The sequence below is a fragment of the Cephus cinctus genome, unplaced genomic scaffold, assembly GCF_000341935.2.
Source record: "Cephus cinctus unplaced genomic scaffold, Ccin1 Ccin1_scaffold0189, whole genome shotgun sequence".
Taxonomy (NCBI): domain Eukaryota; kingdom Metazoa; phylum Arthropoda; class Insecta; order Hymenoptera; family Cephidae; genus Cephus; species Cephus cinctus.
Window position 1 is genome coordinate 801,645 of NW_014332911.1, and position 22,670 is coordinate 824,314.

Genomic DNA, 22,670 nt, shown 5'->3' on the forward strand with positions numbered 1-22,670 from the left:
GGGGGGGGGGGGGAGAGTGTGCGTACGTGTACACGAGAGGGAAACAGAGAGAGGGAAGAGTTACTGAGAAGCAAGCTGAATAGGTACTGGTAGCCCGTAGACCGAGCCTTCAGCAAATGCATGCCTTGTAAATTGCCTGGCATTTAATTACCATGAGTAGGCAGAGCTCGCAAGCTAAAGGTAGACAGGGTGAGAATGCGGGAGGAACGGGAAGGAAAGAGAGAGAGAGAGAGAGAGAGAGAGAGAGAGAGAGAGAGAGAGAGAGAGAGAGAGGAGAGACGGGAGGAACGGGAAGGAAAGAGAGAGAGAGAGAGAGAGAGAGAGAGAGAGAGAGAGAGAGAGAGAGAGAGAGAGAAGAGAAAGGAAGGAAACCCTCTTACGCCCAGAACCTACCGCATAACCTCGGTTCCGGTAAATTAAACACCTGCTCTGGCAAAACAGCGCTTGACACACTGCAAATTCTGAAGACGAATCGCAGCCTCTTTGGATGCTATCTGAAAAGACTGATCCTTGTCCTTTGAAGAATTTATTTGTTCTTCTTGAGACAAGGGACAGAATATTGGGCGTTCGTTAAAGCTCGTTCGTTAAGCGCTCGTTTTTACGACGACGAGACATTGAAAGGGCAACCGGCTAGAGCAGGATCAGATTCTCAATAGCGAAGGGTGTAAAAGTCTTGCGAAAACGGGTCGGTCTTTTATTATAAACGGACCATTCCGATATCGATTACCCTACGGGTCTTATAGTATATATTCTATAGCATTAAGAGTGGCTTATTATGTCGAGCTCGGCCCTCGTGCATGCAACGAAGCGTGCGGGCTGATTTAGAAAAGAAAAAAGCTCCCTAGCAGCGAAAGAGCTTCCAACCATCGGATTAGTAGCAGTGAGAGAGAGAGAGAGAGAGAGAGAGTTTCTCTTCGATGATGTTTTCTATAAATGAAGGCAACGATTTCAGTCTGGATGCACGTTAAATTTCATATTGGTTCAGACATTGAAGATTCAATGGTGCCGGCCAAGTTGCGAATACCGTGTCATAGATATACTTGTATGTAGAAATGAATTTCGTAGAGGTAGTGACATCGGTTAATATCGTCGAGTTCTCAATATTCGGCAAGGCAGCTCGTTGGGTCAGGGAAGCCCTTTAGGCTAGGAGTTTGGGGTCTCTATTGCGTTTCGAGGGTATTTTTGATTTGTTGAGTCCCGCGGGGCCTGAGATGTTTTTCACGAGCGGATGAGAAGTCAGGGCATAGCGGAGAAGTTAAACCGTACATTATGTGATTTCTATAGGGAATGGACTAACTTCCCGATTGGATTGTGAAGTGACCGAACGCATCAATCCAAATATGCAATCGTGAATTTTTTTTATGTAACCTTTACGTTATCTTTTAATACCCTCCGATTCGGTTTTACATTGTTCAGCTTTCAAAATGTCTGCAGTGCACGTCAGAATCAAATCATTAATTCGAATGGAATTGTCAATCCGTTAGTTGTGGGTCGTTAGTAAAAAATTATATTTACGTTTGGCTTGATAGAATATTTTTTCCTATTTTCTCTCCCTCTCTCTTTCATCTATAGACATCCCGATTAATTCATTTTAAATATTCATTCTTACACGTATATTCTCCGGAATATCACGGGCAGCCAGGCGATTTACCATGCAATTTCCTTATGGACATAGTTCGGACCGGAACAGCGGTTGGATCTCCGGTAGTGGATCCTTTGAGACTTGGGTCTTTTCGCGACCTTGAACAATACGCTGGAAGCATCTGCAGACTCTAATTGCTTCTGGAATTGCTGGTCTTGCTTCTCTGTCTCGCATTCTGTGTGCCTGCTGGGTACAACCACCAGGTAATCTAGACACCCCCTCTGTACTCTTGAGAATTGGGGAGAAGACCTTTCTACGTCCAGACTCTTGATCTCGATTATCATTGTCCGAGATTTCACAATAATTCCTTATCATAATCCAATATCTGGCATTGCAATAGATTATTGTATATCAAGTGCGCTTTTCCTTCTCTTTCTATCCCACTTGAAACTCTTCTCACGTCATCCAGAGCATCTTGCAACTCTGTGCCTATCAGCATACTATCTAGGACTGACGTTTGAGTCAAAACACGATGATTCTTCAAAGAATCTGATTAGGTGAATTAAGCTGAGTAAGCCACAGTAGGAAATCGTCTGTCTGGTTCACAAGAGCGCAGCGTCCAGCGTAGTAGAGAAAGACGTTTACCTCCGGGCGAGTAGATACGTTAGGTTACTTTGTAAAATTAACAGAAATCCAGTGGCAGACTTAAGATCATTCGTATAATTAACCCGGATCCCTTAGACTGTTTTTTTTCTTCTCAAAGTCAAAGAAACCGTCTCACTCGTCCTTGTTTTGACTATCCAATCTTATCCTTGCTTTGACTATTCAGCATCTCGATGAAACCTTGAGCTTTCGTATCAGCACAAGGACTCTGTGTATCTTACGTTCTCTAATCAGAATTCAAGCACAGCCGGGATACGTTCTGCCACTAGTGGTTCTCATGGGACGACCTTATCATTTCTAATACGCGTAAAAAAGTCTCCTCGTAATGTACCATGTGTGTTGCTATATCTATATCGTGTACTGCTGGCAGTTGCGACCCGACTGACTTAACCTCGGTTAATATTTGACAGGATTTCGTCCTGGTCCTCTGTCTGGGTGCTTCTTCATTCCCCTGGGAAATGGGCCCTCTAACCGCACCCAGTCGGGTACATTACAATTTTAAAGGAGAGACCGATTGTTTTGGGCGCGTGAGCCAACTGACAACGAGTACTTTCTCACAGGTCGATTTTCCTACTTCTTCTCTTTCTCCTCTCTCCCTCCTTTACTCTCCTTCCAAGTTTCTTGACCAACGACAGATCGAGAATGAAATATTAATATAACGTGCTCAAAGCGTGCCTCTTCCAGCCCTATTCAATTTCATCCCTTCGAATTGTTTGCCAACGTCGACGTGTAAAGGAAGCCTGGTGCGATGCCGTCGAAATGCCTTTTGTAGTATCGACTCCATACTTTCGCCCTTCAGTTTCCCATGCCTTGTTCCTTCCGTGTAAAAAGGTACGGTTGATGGGAGTTGATATTTGAAATTTCCTGGAGAATATCAAGAGACGAGCAGTCAACATTAAATCGGGTGAACGTACACACGTGCGACTGGCACGTGTGTCTCACGTAACACGTGGTGAGAATTCCTTTTTGTCCACCCCTTCGGAGACCCTATTACGCTGCAGAAGAGTAGCCGGTGAAGAAGGTGCCCAGCCAGGTAACCATCCTACGAGCCATCCTTGTCTTGACGGATGGTCACTATTTGTTTTTCGTTACGCGAGAGTGAAATGCGCCCCAGTATTTCTCGAGGGCTGGGTAAACCCTCGGCCTCATTGACCACCACTGGTAAGCACGAGGCTCTCCAGGACATATTTGTTTTTCGCACGAAAGGAACGCCCGTAACGTTGAACCCCGAGTTTCTCCAAGGATCCAACTCTCGACACCGTAGGTACTGAAAGGAGAGACACAGAGGAGAGTCCAATTCTTGGCTTCGTGCACGTAGTTTAGGGAAACAGTTAAATTTCACGGAAAGTCAAGAATTATCGTAATGACCCTCGTAAGGCGAGAGCTGTACGCCAGGTCATAGGGAATCCAGCTGAAACGGATCCTTGAGAAGTTTCGCCCGGAATTCGAGTCTCCTTTTGAGAAACGGAAAGCGAAGACAAATGTAGAGTAGGAATGGGACTGGAGAACGGGTTGAGAACGGGCAGTGGGTTTTCGCGAGAATCGGAAGGAATCCTGCAGGACGGCAAGGGGTCAGCAGGGGTGCGGATAAAATTTCTTGAGAAATGACAAGGCGCTTCTTTTATCTCAGATTTCCCGAGACAGAGCCGAGATACGCGAGTCATCTCTTCCGGTCCCGCAGTACCGTTCCGGTACCACGATATCATTGACATCGTCTTGGTCCTATAGGTAGTGTTACTGCAGTACCTGGCTGCCACCGTACTCGTCCTTTGAAGCTGAAAGTTTCCTAGTGTGACATCGACTTCGGTTCGGTGGACTATGTATTACGCTTTCTCTCTCTCTCTCGCTCTCTCGCTTCCTTTATATAGGCGGCCCAGGATGTCAGATTTTGAATTACGGCTAAACTCGGAATACGTTTCCCGGTTGGCGCACTTCCTGACTCTCTCGCTCCTCAACTACTATTCGATGGTATAGCAATTTTTTATCTCGCCATCCCCTCGACGGCTTCCAGAAAGTTCTCCTTGTCCCTCGAGATCGAAGAGTCCTGAAAAAAAGACATTCTGGATGGGATCGATCTGACGATTCTTGATCCTTAGAGAATCTACCCTCTGCTTACCTTTCTTTGTCAATCTTCAAACTTCCCTTCGCTTCCATATTCAGGATATCAATCCTTTCTATGGCTCCTTTACTAGTTTTCTCTTGAATCCAAGCCTGTATTCAGCCGGCTCACCCCTTTCAACCCCTTCGTCGTTACTTCAACATTTTAATCTTCGAAATACTACACTGCGCTACCTGTCGCTACCTTCAGGGAAATGAGAGACTCCGATTTCGTCGCCGGGAAACTTTCTTCCTAAGAATTCTCCTGGTAAAATCTTTCACATCGGCTATTTAAAAACCGCATCTGGAATGTATTTGGACCCGTACCCCTTGAAGAAAGGACTGACGGGGTTAGGGAACGCGGTATGGCTTCTATGCGGATACAAAAGAAACCTGCTCCGGTGACTTGGCGAACTTGTGATCGAATGCACTGTGTACGTATATACCGGCTTGGAGAATGTTAAGGGTGAACGGTACGAAACTGGATGGGAAGAAAAGGGAGGGTTGGTCACATTGCGGTACTTTTGCGGCGATCCACGACAATTCCGGGGAAATAAAACCTCGTAAAAAGATACCACAGCTGACATCAACATAGTATATACGACCAACCCTCCGTACACGTAGGTATAATCCTAAATCCCCTAGAAGTTGGGAAGGATCCTGGAATGAAATTTTTTGTCTTTTTTCCAATTTATAATCTGAAAGCACCGAGGCTCGTTTTCTCGAATTCATAAATCTAGATGCATAAAATAGTTTTTCAACGAGTGCCGAAGATCTATGTTCGATACTCTTGATCCGAAGCAGCATCCCATCTCTTATCGCACTACTGCTATCAGGCGAGACGCGTGATAGAGCTTAATTAACCATAAAGATATGGCGGTTGCTGTTGGTACTGATGGTCGTAAGGGTCCAAGTATTAAAAGTAGCCTGGGGCCCCCGAGGGACAGCGAGCGGTATACCGCTACATTTACAAATTAGAAGGAAGCTCTAACGGGGAGCCTGCTACTTCCTCTTCATCCCTTAGTAACCAAAGTCGAAGAAGTAGTTCCTCTTGCGATGCCAACCGTGTTGGTTCTCCCTCGGTGATGGTTTCGCAGCAAGAAACCACCACTGCGAAAGTAAAGCTATTTGTGTTTGTCGCGCTTGACGAGCTTTAGGTCGAATCCTGAGAAAGTAGCGCGGGGGGGCGTGGGAGGAAGAGAGCAAAAAGGGGAGAGTATGAGAAGGGACGATTTTAAAGGAATCTTATTCGTACAGCAAACTCTCTCTACTTTCTCTTTTGTTTATTCGAAAGCTCCCGGAAGAAGCTAGTCTTAATAGTAGCATGCCACCCTCTCAGGGTTATTCTTCATTTCGTGTAACGAAACCCACAGTCCCTCCCGTGGGACAGATGCTGAAGTCTCTTGCTTCCCGTATGGACCAGAATCATCGTTTCAGCTGTGGCATGTATGAATCTTTTATGATAAATTTGTATCCTTGATCCTTATATTTTATTTTATTTCGTACACAGACTTATGGTTATTTAATCAAGAATCCTCATTGTTAAAGATTTAGGCTCGAATCGAAGATAAGGGCAAATAGATTGTACGTCGGGGGATTTTCAGGATAAAATTTATGTGATGCGTTGAGGGAGTGAGAAAAATGGCGACGATGGTTCCAGGTATAGATTACGTATGGCTCAACTACTGAATGTAGTATTTTCTATGGCAGTGCCAACGTCCATGTATTCCCTCTTGCGACACTTATCTCCGTACGTTACTGTATTTTCCAAGCTCTCGGTCTCACGTTCCCATCTCCCCTATACCTTCTTGCCACCCGCATCGTGTGTCTCCGTCTTGACTCCTGGATGCTGGGATCCTTCGTCCTGCATCGCCAGCGCGATCTCCTGCCTCTTGCCTCTTGGTTGCTTCTGCTCCCATTTCCAACTCGCCCCTGCCAACCCCTTGCTCGAATGTTTGCTTGCTTCTCCTCGTGTTTACCCGTGTATCTTTGCCTGTGCGACGCGGCCGGAAGTCCATGGGAAAGTTTCTCACTCGGCCGAGGAAATGCTTGACTCGTGGGAAACTCTTCTCGCGACACACGTAGATATGTTTTACATAAAATTTCGATTTCCGCGCATATTGCCAAGATGCGACGAGATGCGCTTTCTCTTACGGGAGTCGCTGGAAAAACAAAAGGAAGATCGCCAAATTTTATCTTCTTAGCCAAATTTTATTCCACATTATTTCCTCTCATTTCTGACTCTCGGTAAAGAGACACAAGATGAGCCAATACATAATTCTTCTAGATTTTGCTGGATACTTTGATCGACCTAGCGTTCATATGAAAAAGGTCGTTCGATGGACCATTTTTCATCTCCATTTATGACATTTGAAATATCCGCCCACAAGATTCAATGGCTATAAAGTCGACGTTAAATGCGATGGGAGGGCTGGGGGGTCGGGTGATAACAAAAAGTATGGGACATTTAAATGGGCCTGGATGCTTTACCTCATTTTGTGGTTGGATTGGCAGGAGAGGGGACGAGGGCTTAAGATCTGCGATAGGGAGAGTCGAGGGATAGAATCGTCGTAGCGGTGGGATCGTCCGTGGAGAAGAAAGTGAAGGAAGGCGAGGGTAGGAGAAAGAAGAAAGGAGCTCTGAGTCTGGCTGCCATTCGTATTACAGTGAAGGTAACGTTTCATAAATTTTTTACATATTTCTCGAAAAGCCCCCAGCAGCCGGTCCTCGGAGTTCTTTCATCCCTCTGGCCCATCCTCGCCGGACATAGGCCTCAAAGTGCTTCCATGAATTTTCAATAATCCAAATTGAATTCAGCCACGAGTGAGGCTAGGACCAAAGTTGTTTTCTCAAATCTCCGGCTGAAATTAGCCAGGACCGAGAACGATGGGTATGTCGATAAAACGGAGCAGAATGAAATAGGGATACGAGATGAAATATAATATAAAGGACTGGACGATGTTTGTATGTACCGTGCCGTGTTTTCTATTGACCGCCGCCCAGTGAAATTTTGGTTTTATAGTTTTTCACGTGTTAGCAGGATTAATTTCCGATGAAATGCGAATTAAAATTCTTTCTTAACGAGGAGAAAATAATAAAGAAATTATGCCGCAGACATCGCGCAAGACTGCCTTCGTTATTACGTCTCGTATTTCTACATCGATTATGCTAATGATCTTCCATTTTTCTTCTCTTTTTTTTTCTGACTCGTCCCTGCTTCGTTTCTATGGCGCGAATTTTCTCAGAATTTACTCGAGACTGCCGTCATGAGTGTAGAAAATAACATTTTTCTCGACTCATTGGCCTCGTTAAAATATTACTCGAATTATGTTTTACGTGTTGGCTCCGGTGGATATCTTCGTTTTCGTATCAGTGACTTATCAGGTCGTCGGAGGATTTTTCCACGAATAACCACCTTTTAGAGTATCTTCAAGAAAATTCTATAAAGGACGCTTTGCTTGGACGGAAGGTTCTTATGAATAAAGAGAAAGAGAAACTGAGAAATTTCTAGCAAATAGAAACACGGGATCGCGTATCTTCGCAGTGGCTAATGTTATTTACCTGTAAGAGGATTGGATGGAATAATTTAATTGAGAAACGGAGCTGCATTTTCAATTCAATTACTGGCATTTATGGTATTTTTAGTAGCGTAAGATATAGTCCTTATACCAACATAGTACATGTTTACATTAATTCTCGACTTAATGCAGTTTAAGGCGATAACGTTCATAATTTAAGAGAAACACAACAAATTTTCCAATATTCACTGTCACTCATTTTCCACTGTCCTCACCTTTTCTCTACTCCAAATCGTACATAACCAAATCTAATTTCAGTCAATTTTAGGTAATTGTAGTAAATTCTAGTTAATTCTAATATATCGTGCTTACCGTTGATCCACAATACTACGCTGTCTATTCTCGACTATCCAATGAAATATGCATAGCAGTTAAAGCACACTTGTGCACATAGGTATGTTAGATATCACAGCCCCCTAAGGGAAATCAATCAAGGAAATTATATGTTGGAAAACAAAGCTATTTTTCTATTTCATTCCTCGATATTTTCATCATGAAACTTCAAAGGTTTCGCTTGGTCGACTGTTCCTACCTCATTTAATGGTTAAACTTTAAATGAGATTGTTCGGCGTACCGATTCAAACCGGTCCGGGACGTTCGAGTCCGATTCACGTACATAACCTCCCTCGTATACACCTGGATGCATTTATATGGCAGCGATCCTTTAGTTCGGCCGGATTTCTATGAAATATGTAACTGCCGTTAAACCAGAGTCGCGTACGGTTCGCGTCATATTCCGTGGTGGCGGGTTGAGCATCGTAATGATTCGTTATTGAGGATTAGTTTAGTTTCCACACGTGTTTCGGCTTTTCGTACTCGAGCATCGCGACGAATTTGATCCGGGTATCGTGCGAATATCGGGGAAAAATAAATTTGTACAATAGAAAGAAAAGAGGAAAAAAAACTTTTCAACTTTTACTCGCCAGAATAGACCTGGAATCGAATAAAGGCGAATTTCTTGAGAAGTCAATAAGACCTTGGTCGATTCTGAAATAATTGATGCTTCTTAGAAATTGAAAACTCGACGTTAAACAAAGCCTGTGAATTTTTTCAATTCCTAGACATTTTTTCACTTGACTTTTATTGCGCGTTGGAATTCGAAAAACAAAAATTGACATTGCCTGTGTATCACATTAATACGAATGGCTTTTAATGAACAGGATTTTTCGATATGCGCCACTGGATTCTCGTTGTGCTTTATCATTTATCAGTAGCGGCTGGTCGATTCTCGGCAAAGCGCAGTACATAACATATGCTATACACGTGTACTTAACCAGACGCTTACAAGCTATTTGGCTGGATAATTGAGACGGATTATTATGAATACTGTCGGGGCTTCTGTTTTGCATACCACAAGCGATCACTATCCACGTTCCCCATTATTTCCATCCCACGTATAGCAAGATTGGTTAATTTGGATTTAACAAAAATCCACGTAATAATACGGGCGGAAAATATGTTCGAGGATTTAAGAAAAAAAGAAAAAGAAAATAATAAAAGAAATAAAAGAAAATAAAAAAATAAAAAGTGCTCCGCTAGTAGGGAACCTGTAGATTTATAACAGCGTCCCAAGAATATCGAAGTCGCGAAATCGTCAGGCCGAGTGAAAAGTTGAGTAAAGTTTTCGTTCGACGCGAATGAAAAGCGCATGCCGAAGAAGGATAAGGTTATAAGTGAGAATATGTGTAAGAGAGAGAAATAAAAGGCAAAATAAGGAAAGCGACAAAGGAGGAGCGTTTTATGGGTGCAAGAGGAGGAGAACGAGAGAGAGACGACAATGAGTCGAGAGGAATAAAAAATATGTAGGGGTTCGCAGAAACATGAATTCATAGATCCGCCATTGTATTAGTGGATCCTCGAATTATAGATGCAAATTAGAAGTATGTACCTACTTGGCAAACATACTCTACCATCCACCCTCCAACCCCTATTGAGAACTTCAATGGAAATTAAATTGTGTGTCAGCCCTGTAGGTGACAAGTGACCAAGCCACATTGACGATCCTCTTCCAGATGACGCTTCAGTCAGATTCTAGCCCACTTGCCAATTCAGGGACACTGGAACCTTCGCCATTTTCATTGAGGATCCAGAAAAAAAAGATCTATCGATCGCAGCCACTTTCGTCGCCTAAAGATTCCATGGATCAACTGGTATGATTATTTGAAGCGAGAAATTCACGAGTTACATTAGCACGGTGCTCGAGTCGTCGCTCTTGCCTAATCTGATTAAAGGTAGAGAGAGAGAGAGAGAGCGAGAGAGAAAACAGCGACTAGAGCGATCGATATTTTCGCGTGAGTTTTCCAGGCAATTGGCGACGAGATAGCGTGGTCGGCATATTTTATATGCGTACGTACAGCTCGACCCCATTTGTTAGCCGTACACATATATACGTGATACGTCCGTCCATCCTGTGTATCAGCATTCGTTTCCTGGGTGTCGTCCACTTCCGCCTCTACCCCTAACCCAATGACACAGTAGATACTTGCCACTTCCGATATCTACCATTCGAACCCTTTTTTACTCCCTTAAAACTATCAGCGCATCAGGCTCTATTTGCAATAATCGTTACTTCGCACTTTTCATTCCGGCGGCCTTTTTCTTCTTCCCACTAAGGTTTTCCTTGCCGTAACTTTTATTTCCCTTCTCCTCTATGCGTCAACTGGGAGTTGGGAGCTGGCAGTATACTCGGCCACGTCCCATCCGTACCATATATCCTATCGATCCCCCTTAACGATAAATGGGAATAAATCGCAAAGCACTTCGCGACTACGCTATCTCCGCCGGAACGTAGCATAATGTATTTCTGTATAGACAGCTACTACAGAATTCAACAGCATTTCCAATGTAATGCATATAACGCACTGTCACTGCACTGTCCAGTCCTATGTATATTTCACATATAATGGATCTTATATCAGTCGTCGACCGCGACTGTATACTAAATAAACGTGGCTCGAGTTTTATGAAGCATAGAAAAATATTGTGCAACCGGTAACACGTAAGGGTCTATGTAGGACACAGTGAGTACATAGGTATCACCTTTATCGCTCGTTACTTCGGTAAGATCGTTTCTCGTGACGTAGGGTGCGATTACTCGCGCTACTCAAATTGTTAGAGGACACGAGTCCCTCTGGTATTGAACTATCGGTTCTTCGCTTGCACTTCGTTAAGGTGAGAATCCCGCCTTTCTCCGTTTAGGAGGATCTTATGTCCAGGGTATTTATGATAGGGTGCGGCCTGGCTGATCTCACACTCCTGACACCCTGACACCCTGCTCACTTTCTCTCTCTCTCTCTCTCTCTCTCTCTCTCTCTCTCTCCCTCTCTCTCTCTCTCTCTCTCTCTACACGAGTATCCGACAACACGAAGTCTTAATCAGATTAGAGCAGGGATCGATTTTTTATTTTTTCCTCTTCTATTTTTCTTTTTTCTCCTTTTCTTCTTATAGGTGCTTATAGTTATACCAGCCCTATATACATGTTCTTAAGCAGGCCTTCCTTCGTTCGACGTACGCTATACGTTCCTCCCATGTTCACGTGACATTAACGTGCCGCCACTATGGCACGGGTTGGGGGGGAGGGAGGGAAGGAGGGATGAAAAAAATATCCGTCCTCGTTAACGAGCCGAGGCTAATTTCGACCTCGTAGAATAATTGGGAGCTGCTTTTTTTCTTTTAAAGATTTCCATTTCTTTAATCCTGCTCTCTCTCTCTCTCTCTCTCTCTCTCTCTCTCTCTCTCTCACACACACTCTCCGATAATAGCGACTTCGAACTCGAGTGAACAAAATTTCACGAAGCGTTGACGCTCGCCAGGGCAGACATTAATCAAGCATCTGTCCGTAATGGGTTTCGCTGTCGTGCGACATTTAAGAAGGAACACTGGCTTCGTGCTGCCTTCTACTCGGCCACACACACCTCTTCTCCGTCCTTCCTTCTACAAATGAATCGGGATGCTGTGGTCCAGATGATTCATGTGGGTGTACAGAAACGAAGAATACGTACGAATCTTAGTGGAACAGATGAGATACTTTTGTGATATAGTTAAACGTCATTATTATCATAAGCGCATGAAAAATGTCAAAGTTCACGACGTCGTAATGCTATATAGATAATTTAAGTAGTTTCTCTTTAATGCAAAATTGACATCTTTTTGTTTTCGCTACATCAGACACTTTCGAATTAATAGATTTTCTTGAATCATCAATATCCATTGGCCACTTTATCCTCCAGCTTCAGAGTGTTTATCTCGGTCGGTTGATTCGATTGAAAATTGTCTATCAGACAGGCTAATCCCGTTTTCTACATAACCGATCGGCATTTCAAGAGGCACATAATACTTGACAGGTTCAATCAATGACTCAGAAGGCTAATGGAGATTGTTACGTTTTTTACGATCCATCTTAGACTAAGGACATAATTCGATTTTTACTCGATCGATCAATAACAACGGCAGCATGCATTTTCAAGATCGTTAAGACAAGCAATAAACGTACACAAATTCCTGCAACGAATTCCAGGGTAAAATGCAAGTCTAGCAGCCACGGACGTAATTGAATAAATCCATATCTTTGTCACAGTCTCGCTCGAGATGTGGTCGGGGTAGTACTCGCAAGGGTAGTTCGCGTTCCGTGGAGGGGTGGCTGACCCTAGAGGCCCGACTAATGGCCAGCTAATTGCCAGAATGTAAATAAATATCCCCCGACTGGTCGTGTAGCTAGTATACCCCCATGTGCCACCCCTGTCGCCCCTGTTAGCCCCTAGAGAGCCCAACCGGAGAGTAGAAGGAGGATCTAACTATGAGAATATACGGCGCTCGGACATGCATTGCTACTTCTACTTCAATAGTCTATGAACTGCTGTTCTCCGCTCTAGCACCCATAACCTCAACTACGTGGACCTGGAGTATGTGGCTATAGGTATGGCAATGCCCAATTCTACGTTATTTCTCAAGTGAAACGACAGGCAAAAAGTTTGATGAAAATCTCGAGATTCCGTTAGTCGTACTTGAACCGGTAGGATATTCGCATATTCGCAGAGGTACGTATGGGAAATCGTCTTGACCGGTATTTTCATAACGGATATAAACGTTTTATAAATATGAGGTTCTTCTTTGGAAGCCTTTGTCATGCTTGGGTGATTTCTTCTAGAGCACTTGGACGCCATCATTCTCTCAAAAGATTTGTGAGTTCTACGATGGATTCTACACAATGGTGACTACCAGAATCTAGTGGATCTACTATGGGCTACCACGAATCCAGAATTTCTGTTAATGCTGAATCCCGACCGGATATTCAGCCTCGTGGCAGGGAGTATCGATCCTATATAAATTGCAAGGAGGATATATACCTGTACGTCTTTGTAGAAATAAGTGAGTAAGTGTGTACAAGGAGAACTCTACCTTACGTAAGTAAATTGCTAAAATCCTAGAACTGGTGTACCTATGCCGTCGTACCTGGAACTTTTTCTTCTCCACCTTCTTTATTTTTTCTTGGCACTTTCTTTTTCCTTTTCTCCCCACTTTTCAGTACTATCCGCTTCTTACTATATCCTGCCTCTTGCGCTACTTTTGCCAGGACGTTCATTTTTTTGTCCCTTTTTACTGAACCCGAAACCCGCTACAGCCGCAGGAGCCCTGCGGCAGACAGGACGTGACGTCAGCGAATGCAAATTCCCCACACCTTCCGGCATCCTACTTTTATTGCTGGCCAGATCGGTTGATATTCTTGGCAGGTTCGAGCGAGCGTCGAACCAGCTTCTGCGAATGGTGAACTCCCCTTCTACGAGCCCTGGTGGGAACAGTCATTTCCGATTATCTAACTCACGGCCAGTTAAAATTATTTCAGGTAGCTGGTCAAGTCCAGTGGAGTTTGGTAGCAAGGGCAATTAAGTTCTATCCAACGGATATCCGATGTCGGACCTGGCAGGAGAGTCTTCTTTGAAAGAGACAGAAAAATCAGATAGAAAGGCTCAAAAAAGATAAATGTAAAATTGGACTATATCACAGCGTTAGTTATCGCCGAAAAGAAGAAAAAAAAATTGAATTCCTTCTGCCATTTGTACCAGCAGGAATAGATTGTCCTATCCTCGGTTTCCTGACAGTCCCGCAGTGGCAGCATCGGCCACGTTTGAACGGTACAAAGGGCTGTAGTCCGATAGTCTGACTGTCAATAACAGGATAATTAAAGGACTCGCTTAATTAGTACCATAGTCCTGTGCCAGACGAGATTATTTCTGGTGCTCTGCTGGGGGAAACAAAAAGTGAAGTAACGATAGATTAAAAAATTTGAAAAAAAAAGTAAATAAAGGGAAGTAAAAGGACCAAGGTTTAAAGAAAAGGAGCGAGGACTCCTCTCGCTATTCGAGACTGGCTTTTGCCCAGGCGAAATGCTGTGGGTGAACGTGACACGAATTATATCCCATCTCTACTATTTCCTCCCGTCAGCCCTCCCACTATCTTGCTTTCCACTCCTTCACTTCTCACTAAATCCTCCTCGCTTCTTTTTCATTTCCTCGTAATTTCATTAACGAAATACGTCCCGTGAAATCGAGGAAATTCACGACCCAAGAGTTTCTTTTGCCTGACACCGTATGAAAGACGCCTACCTTCGTTCACGATACTTATGAGCAATTAGAAATAGGAATATAAAAGAGTGGCTGCGAGAGTCAAATAGTTTTGAAACAGATAATAGAGGACTGAACGTATTAGGAGCATTCTTGCGATTCTATTATACAATAACAGCCGTTCTGAATAATTTAGGTAATGGGTATACTGTTGTAACACTAGAAGGGGAGCAGTGCGTTTATTATACTCTAATGCAATTCCATTCACTCGTAACAGCTTGTTTCAAATGGCGGCGTCTCGATTGTTCAGAAACCCGACTATTGTTGCGCTCCGGGTATCATCCTTTGGGATTTCGTTCTTCATCCTTCGGTCCTTCGCCGTTTTGTCCTTTTGCCTTAATCGCAGACCCTTTCGTCCTTCCGCAATTCGGTCTATAGACCCGACTACGATTCTTAAGAATTTCTAAACAGACTTGCAAGTCCTAAATAATCAGAATAAACTGCAATGGACAACGAGAATCTTTCGTTTGTTCTATTTTAACTAAAGAATCAAAAATATTTGCGACGTCTGTAAAAAAGTTATCTGTGTCCTTCCAAGTGATTTCACTCAGGACTTTTGACATCTGACAAGTTGACAGTTGCCAGCAGCCTAAATGCGTGCCATGTGCGATTTTAAGGGAAAATACAAATTTTTGAGTTTTGAATTTTGACATTTCACGTGCTTGTTGACTATTGGCTTACGGCGTCTCTCGCAAGATTTGAGTGAAGCACTCCTACGATATTCCTTAAGATCTAAGGATATAATCCCTGGAAAAGCTTTGGAAATTAGAAGCTTTAAATTTCATTATCTCTCGGCACATTTTCTTCGTGATGTTCAGGCATTTTGCTCAGCCATCAGAATATACTTCCGGCACGAGGACATTCCCTCTGATAACCATAATTAGCCGTGTCTTCGCCAAGACGACTTTAATGCTTTCGCAACAATAAACAAAAATTTTCGGTACCCCCGACCTGTCGTCCTGAAGCCTGACGGGTTTTCTCTCGGCAGGCTAATATACTAAAGAGTGTATACCTAAAAAAGTCATTAAGGGGTTCGTAAGGTCAAAGACCCACCATTAGAGGACCGTCGTTGTAGGATAATGGACCCGCGGTGTGTTATGGAGTTTGGGGCAAGAGAACCTTTTAAATTGTATCCCCGGAAGATGGCGAATGCGCCGTAAAAGCCACACTGCTGAATCTCATTTGCAGAGTTTCATATCGATTTTCACTTCGTCTACTCAACCACGACCTTGTAACTTTCCTGCGCATTTAATGACTTAATTCTTGGGTCCGACAGCTAACTAACTATTTTCCTCCGTTCGGCATCATTATTGGTCCATTGTATCCCTTGCGGATCCATCTCACTCCCAGGGGGTTATTTAAGATGCACTAACCTCTCCTTGCAAACTAAAGATCTCTCGCGTGCTCCTTACTAACGATGAATTCAGCTGACTCAAGCAGTCTCATACCGAAATTGTGCCAATGTGAATGGGTCTCACCGCGTGGCTCGACTATACCGACCCAGTATTATTGCGAAAGCAGGAAGCCTATACACGGCGTCAGAGAGGTGGCTGTCTCCGAGGGAGAAATATGGTTGGAGAATCATAAAAAATATAGCCACGGAAATAAAGTATGTGTGGTCACGCCACAGATAAGAGATAGTAGATTGGTAGAAGCGAGTATTAGAGTGGCGGGAGTCGTTTCAAATGAAGACAGAGACGTATTACGTGACGATTCCATATGATATTCTTTATCTTATTTTTATTCTGTGTCTCGTGGAGCTATATACTAGAGTGAGAATAGGACGATAAGTGGGATCCTCTGTAAATTGTTTCCCAAGAACGTCACTTAATCCTGCGTTAAGTAAAGTCTAATTTTCAAACTGATCATTAGGCTGGCACCCTGCTTGCCGCGAATCGCGACTCTTCACAATATAGTGGGGAAAAAATATCGCAGGTTGTATACAAATAACACTTGATGTGTGTCCAACAGACTCGTAAATATATCAAAGACACCAGGGACTGTAATCTGAAGCGGGTACAACATAGGTAAATACAGTAGTTTCCTATTAATGATAAAGTCGTTTGACATAGATTGCATTATTTATCCATAGTAGCGAATAGTAATGGTTAATTCTATTGACTTGGTTGTGGCTATTCAAGTTTTTATATTGATTACTGTCAGATAGTGTAGTCTCCAATATTCCTTTATAACAGTTGGGAGTATCGGTGGAATTATTGAAAATAAATAATTTTGCAGATTCGTCGCAGGTGCGGGAAGAGAGGAAAAAGGATGGAAAATTTTTCTCAAGTAATGGATCATCAGGTAATTATTGGTAAACTAAGTGGAGGTCAGAAGGCTGTGGGTTTGGTAGTCATATAGGTAGAAAGAGTGTAGGGTATCGAAACACCTCGCGACTAATTAGCCTGGGAAAGAACAGTGGCTACCACAGCGGAACGGACAGTGGCTGCTCGTTGCCGGCCAATTTCAAAAGTGCTAATTACGAGAACTTTCAGTTCAGAAACTCGCAATTTTCCAGCCAAATTGTAATTGCTCTCCATAGACAATAAAATATCACTTTCGCAATAGCGAATCTCTTTCTCCGCAGCTGCTGCGGAACTTGACAGCATCGCCAATTCTATCGCGGCAATTCTATCTATAGATTAAGGCCTTGCTAGAATTCTCATTGTTTTAGGAGACTCGACAATTTACGTGAAACGATGACAAAAATTTAGCTTTGCTATAAAACTCGATGGTACTATAGAAAAACTTTCTAGGGTGATGCATGCAACTCTCTGTGTATACGAAAATTACGAATAGTGGGGCAAAATGAATAAGCCTACAAAAACAGCTTTCACGTATCGTTCGAATCGCACGAGCCATATGATTTGTCCGTTCAACATGAAAGAAGACGTGCAACGCATGTTTTACATCCATACGTACGTTGCTATCCCAGCCATCAAACACACAGTTGTTACAGTAGTAGATATCATTTCTGTCGTTACTTTTAATTGTTACCTGCACGTTTAGGCGGTAATACAGAATTCGGATACGACTGGAAAGGCTCGATTGCAAATTGGGCTATTTCGAATACGCGGATTGTGTGTGTATTTACAAAATGTGAGTGTCCACAAATGCAGTAGCTATATACAGTGCCAATGACAAGGTGGACAAGTGCTTTTAAACGGTTCCGCGCGGTGATAACGCATCGTTTCAGGTGCGCTTTTTGAAAGGTTTTTTATGTCCTCTTCGATGATATAATTGGTATTTATGGAAAAATTATAGTTTTTAAACTATACAAAAATATTTCGAAAAAAAAAGAAAATACATTTTAATGTCAAATTTGAAAAATTGATTTAATTCTTAACACAAACGTCTAGACGATAATTAGATTTGATTGTATTATCGCTAAGGAAATGAATTTCGAAGTTACATTTCATAGCAGGCGATTTGATAGCAGGCATATTTAAGAAAGTGCGGTGCCAACTTGACACCCGTGTAGCATCTCAATTTTTACTAAATACTATTCGATTTAGATTTACTTTCAAAATTTATTCAAAATATACAATCGAGCCTAAACCAAAATATCGCAGGACATACGGAGTAGAAAAAAATTGAATTGAAGTTGTAGAAAATCGAAAATAAATTCATACAATTAAAATAATTAATTAAATCAATAAAGTGAAATATTAACACTTAGAAATCGGAAATTCTTGCCAAGCATAGTTAGAAGTACTGGAAGATGCCCAAAATTGTGTGCGCGCAAATTCGTCGCGCAGGACTCGGTGAATGGCAGCAAGCGGATGGTGGGGGGAGCACTTGAGGCAGCGCGCGGACTCGGAGCGCTCATTCTTCCTCGAGCCGGTCTCCTATACTGGTCTCTTGGAATCACCCCTCATATACATTTTCAACATTTTTCTATTTCCAAATTTATTTCTTCCCTACTTCCTCCCTCTTGTTCCCTCAGTCATAAGCATCTCTCTTCTTCATTCTTTCTTTTTAACAATCTTCCTCTTTTCCTCTTCATTAACATCTTCCTTGTTTGCTGCCACCAAACGTTTCTACTGAATTTTCGAATCTCCTATTTCTTCCTATGTCTCCATCACTCTCCTCCTAGTATATCCTTAAAAACTAAGTTTTTAAAATGTCCTTCGGAAAAAGGAAAAATTAAAGTCGTAGTGCGTATAACTACGTATATTATATTGCAGTGATACATGTAATATATCTTTAATGGTACTGTTATTACAAATCTTTCGCGGGCTATATGTGTATGTCTGTATGTATGGCTGCACTTTGTACACTATGTACTTTGTATGTCTGTACTTTGTATACTGTATCATTATTACGTTCGTCGAATAAATTATCTTTAAACACTTATACACGTTCATATTCTTTTGCCCTATGCGAATATCCCAGAGTAAGTATGAGTTCTGTCTCTCTCTTACACTACTCCTCCGTCCTAACAGCATCCTTCTCCTTCTTCGCCAACCTTATGCTTCTACACCCCTTCACGGCTATGCTGCATTTTCTCTGTCATTACTTTCATTTCATCTGCAAGTTGCAAAAAGTAAAGGGATTTTTTCAAAGTGCCCTATTGCAATTTGATCTGTACCAGGTCTCTTCCGAGATACAGCTGATTTTCGAATTATTTTTTGAATTATTTTATCGGAGAAAGTTCACTCGTTCTCTCAGAGATGGCGCCACATATCATGTCCAGGAGGTGCTGCCCTCTTATCGGCGAAAATTCGAACTAATGCGAATTCTTTAATAAGATTTACTCATTGAAATTTCGACGATGGGATTTTTAAATTGAATTCGGAATTATTTTATCGGAGAAAGTTCACTCTTTCTCTCAGAGATGGCGCCACATATCATGCCCAGGAGGTGCTGCCCTCTTATCGGCGAAAATTCGAACTAATGCGAAATCTTTAATAAGATTTACTCATTGAAATTTCGACGATGGGATTTTTAAATTGAATTCGGAATTATTTTATCGGAGAAAGTTCACTCGTTCTCTCAGAGATGGCGCCACATATCATGCCCAGGAGGTGCTGCCCTCTTATCGGCGAAAATTCGAACTAATGCGACTTCTTTAATAAAGGGGTTTCGAAGCATAAGGGAGGAGAAGGATGCTGTTAGGACGTAAAAGAATATCAACGTGTATAAGTGTTTAAAGATAATATATTCGACAAACGTAGTAATGATACAGTATACAAAGTACAGACATACATACAGCCATACAAAGTACATAATATATAAAATGCAGCTATTAGTTGAAATGTCGAAAATTCGAACTAATGCGAATTCTTTAATAAGATTTACTCATTGAAATTTCGACGATGGGATTTTTAAATTGAATTCGGAATTATTTTATCGGAGAAAGTTCACTCTTTCTCTCAGAGATGGCGCCACATATCATGCCCAGGAGGTCCTGCCCTCTTATCGGCGAAAATTCGAACTCATACGAATTCTTAAATAAAAATTGACCCACTGAAGTTTCGACGATGCGATTTTCAAATTACACTTGAAATCAGTTTATCATAGAAGGTAGTATTGATAAAGAAAAGCGAAGTCAAGATATGGATAATATGGCAGAGTTGGAACGGAAATTGGAGCACAACTAAAAAGTGGTTTCGCAGCATAAGGAAGGAGAAGGATACTGTTAGGACGGAGGAGTGTAAGAGAGTGACAGAACTCTTTCTTACTCTGGGATATTCGCATTGGGCAAAAGAATATCAACGTGTATAAGTGTTTAAAGATAATATATTCGACAAACGTAGTAATGATACAGTATACAAAGTACAGACATACATACAGCCATACAAAGTACATAATATATAAAATGCAGCTATTAGTTGAAATGTCGAAAATTCGAACTAATGCGAATTCTTTAATAAGATTTACTCATTGAAATTTCGACGATAGGATTTTTAAATTGAATTCGGAATTATTTTATCGGAGAAAGTTCACTCGTTCTCTCAGAGATGGCGCCACATATCATGCCCAGGAGGTGCTGCCCTCTTATCGGCGAAAATTCGAACTAATGCGAATTCTTTAATAAGATTTACTCATTGAAATTTCGACGATGGGATTTTTAAATTGAATTCGGAATCACGAAATCACAGACATACAAAGTACATAGTACATAGCCCGCGAAAGATTTGTAATAACAGTACCATTAAAGATATATTATAAAATATAATATAGCAGTTTTCGAGATAGAGCCTCCCAAAGGTGCAATTTCGAGTATTTTCAAAATTCAAGAATAGACTAAAGCCTATGTAACTGTATGCTTTTCAGGATAATAAATATTAAGGCAGGATGTACAGACTAAATAAGAATATCGGGTAACATAGGGCTAAGCAAATGACTAAGAGAATTAATTTTTTGTTGTAGAAGGTTGTATTGACAAAGGAAAAGCGAAGTCAGAATATGGATAATATGGCAGAGATGGAATGGAAATAATGATAGAGAAAAAGGAGGATAGCAGGAAAGGGGTGTCGAAGCATAAGGCAGGAGGAGGAGGAAAAGGATGGAAAAGCAAAAGAATATTAACGTGTATAAGTGTTTAAAGATAATTTAGTCGACAAATGCAATAATGATACAGTATACAAAGTGCAGATATACATATATAGCCCTCGAAAGATTAGTAATGTCAATGCCATTAGAGATATTAAAATATATCAGTGCAATATAATACACGTGTGGTATGTAATATGCGCTACCACTTTGGATTTTTCTTTTTCCAAAAAACATTTTAAAAACTTAGTTTTTAAGGATATACTAGGAGGAGAGTGATGGAGACATAGGAAGAAATAGGAGATTCGAAAATTCAGTAGAAACGTTTGGTGGCAGCAGACAGGGAAGATGTTAATGGAGGAAAAGAGGAAGATTGTTAAAAAGAAAGAATGAAGAAGAGAGATGCTTATGACTGAGGGAACAAGAGGAGAAGAAGTGCGTAAATCGTATATACGAAGACCAGATTATTCTGGAGGAGCGAGAAAAGAGAACAGTGGAAAAAGTCGGGAAAGTAGGAAGTATAAGGGAGCGAAATGGGCCCCACCCCGCCCATTTCCGTGAGGTCCTGCCTCTCCTGAAGGGAGCTACGACCCCTCCGAGGCCCCATAGGGGACTGTGTTTTTTTTTTGTTTTTTTATTGAGGAAAACCCCCGAGTCCTGCGGCTTTCGCGCACAGGACTAGGGGGGAAAAACCTCAGGAAGGGAAGGAAGTCGGGTCGAGGGACAAGGAAAACGCACAAGGGGGTAAAGTGAAGTTAAATGCGAAAAAGGTAAGATAAGTTAAACGTAAAAGGGATAAGTTAAACGCGAAAGGTCTACCCCTAGTCAAGATTCACCGCAACGAAAGACCGCGGGCGTAGCACCCGGCGGTACCCTTGCGGGCACGCCAGGACATCCCGAAGGACGATATTTAACGCTACAACCTCCGTCCCTTCCCACGGGCGAGCCCAGTGGGTTAGACGTAAGGAACCACGCCCGCCGCCGGCGGCGGGCCCCGTTAGCCATCGATCCACGCGCAAAATGTCTCCGACAGAGGGTGACTTTATACTAGCAGGTACTCAATAGCACCCGCACCTACCCCAAGTGAAGGAGACCCCCAAGCACAAGCACAAATAGGACTTTACCCAAAGTCAACGGACTACCCCTCCGACCTCCCCACGGACAAATAGGATCGTCTCTACCCACACAAGTGCCCAAGGGTCAACGACATGTTGGAGCGTTTTTAGCAAAGCGAACAAATGATACTAAATACGCGAGAGCTAGACACCTGGCTAGATTCACTATACGAAAGACCATGGCCGTAGATACCCTAAGGGGGCTCAAGGCCCCCGTCGGGAGACCCATAAGGTCCTGTTGCGGCCACAACTTGGGCCACCAACCACTGAGCAAGCTCAGCGGAAGAGGCGGAAGGGCAACCCCCGACACCATGGTCTTAAGTCTAGCTGCACTAACAGGGTGACTACCCTTATATGACTACTCGAATTAATATGCTCGACCCGACACGAAAGACCATGGCCGTAGATACCCTAAGGGGGCTCAAGGCCCCCGTCGGGAGACCCATAAGGTCCTGTTGCGGCCACAACTTGGGCCACCAACCACTGAGCAAGCTCAGCGGAAGAGGCGGAAGGGCAA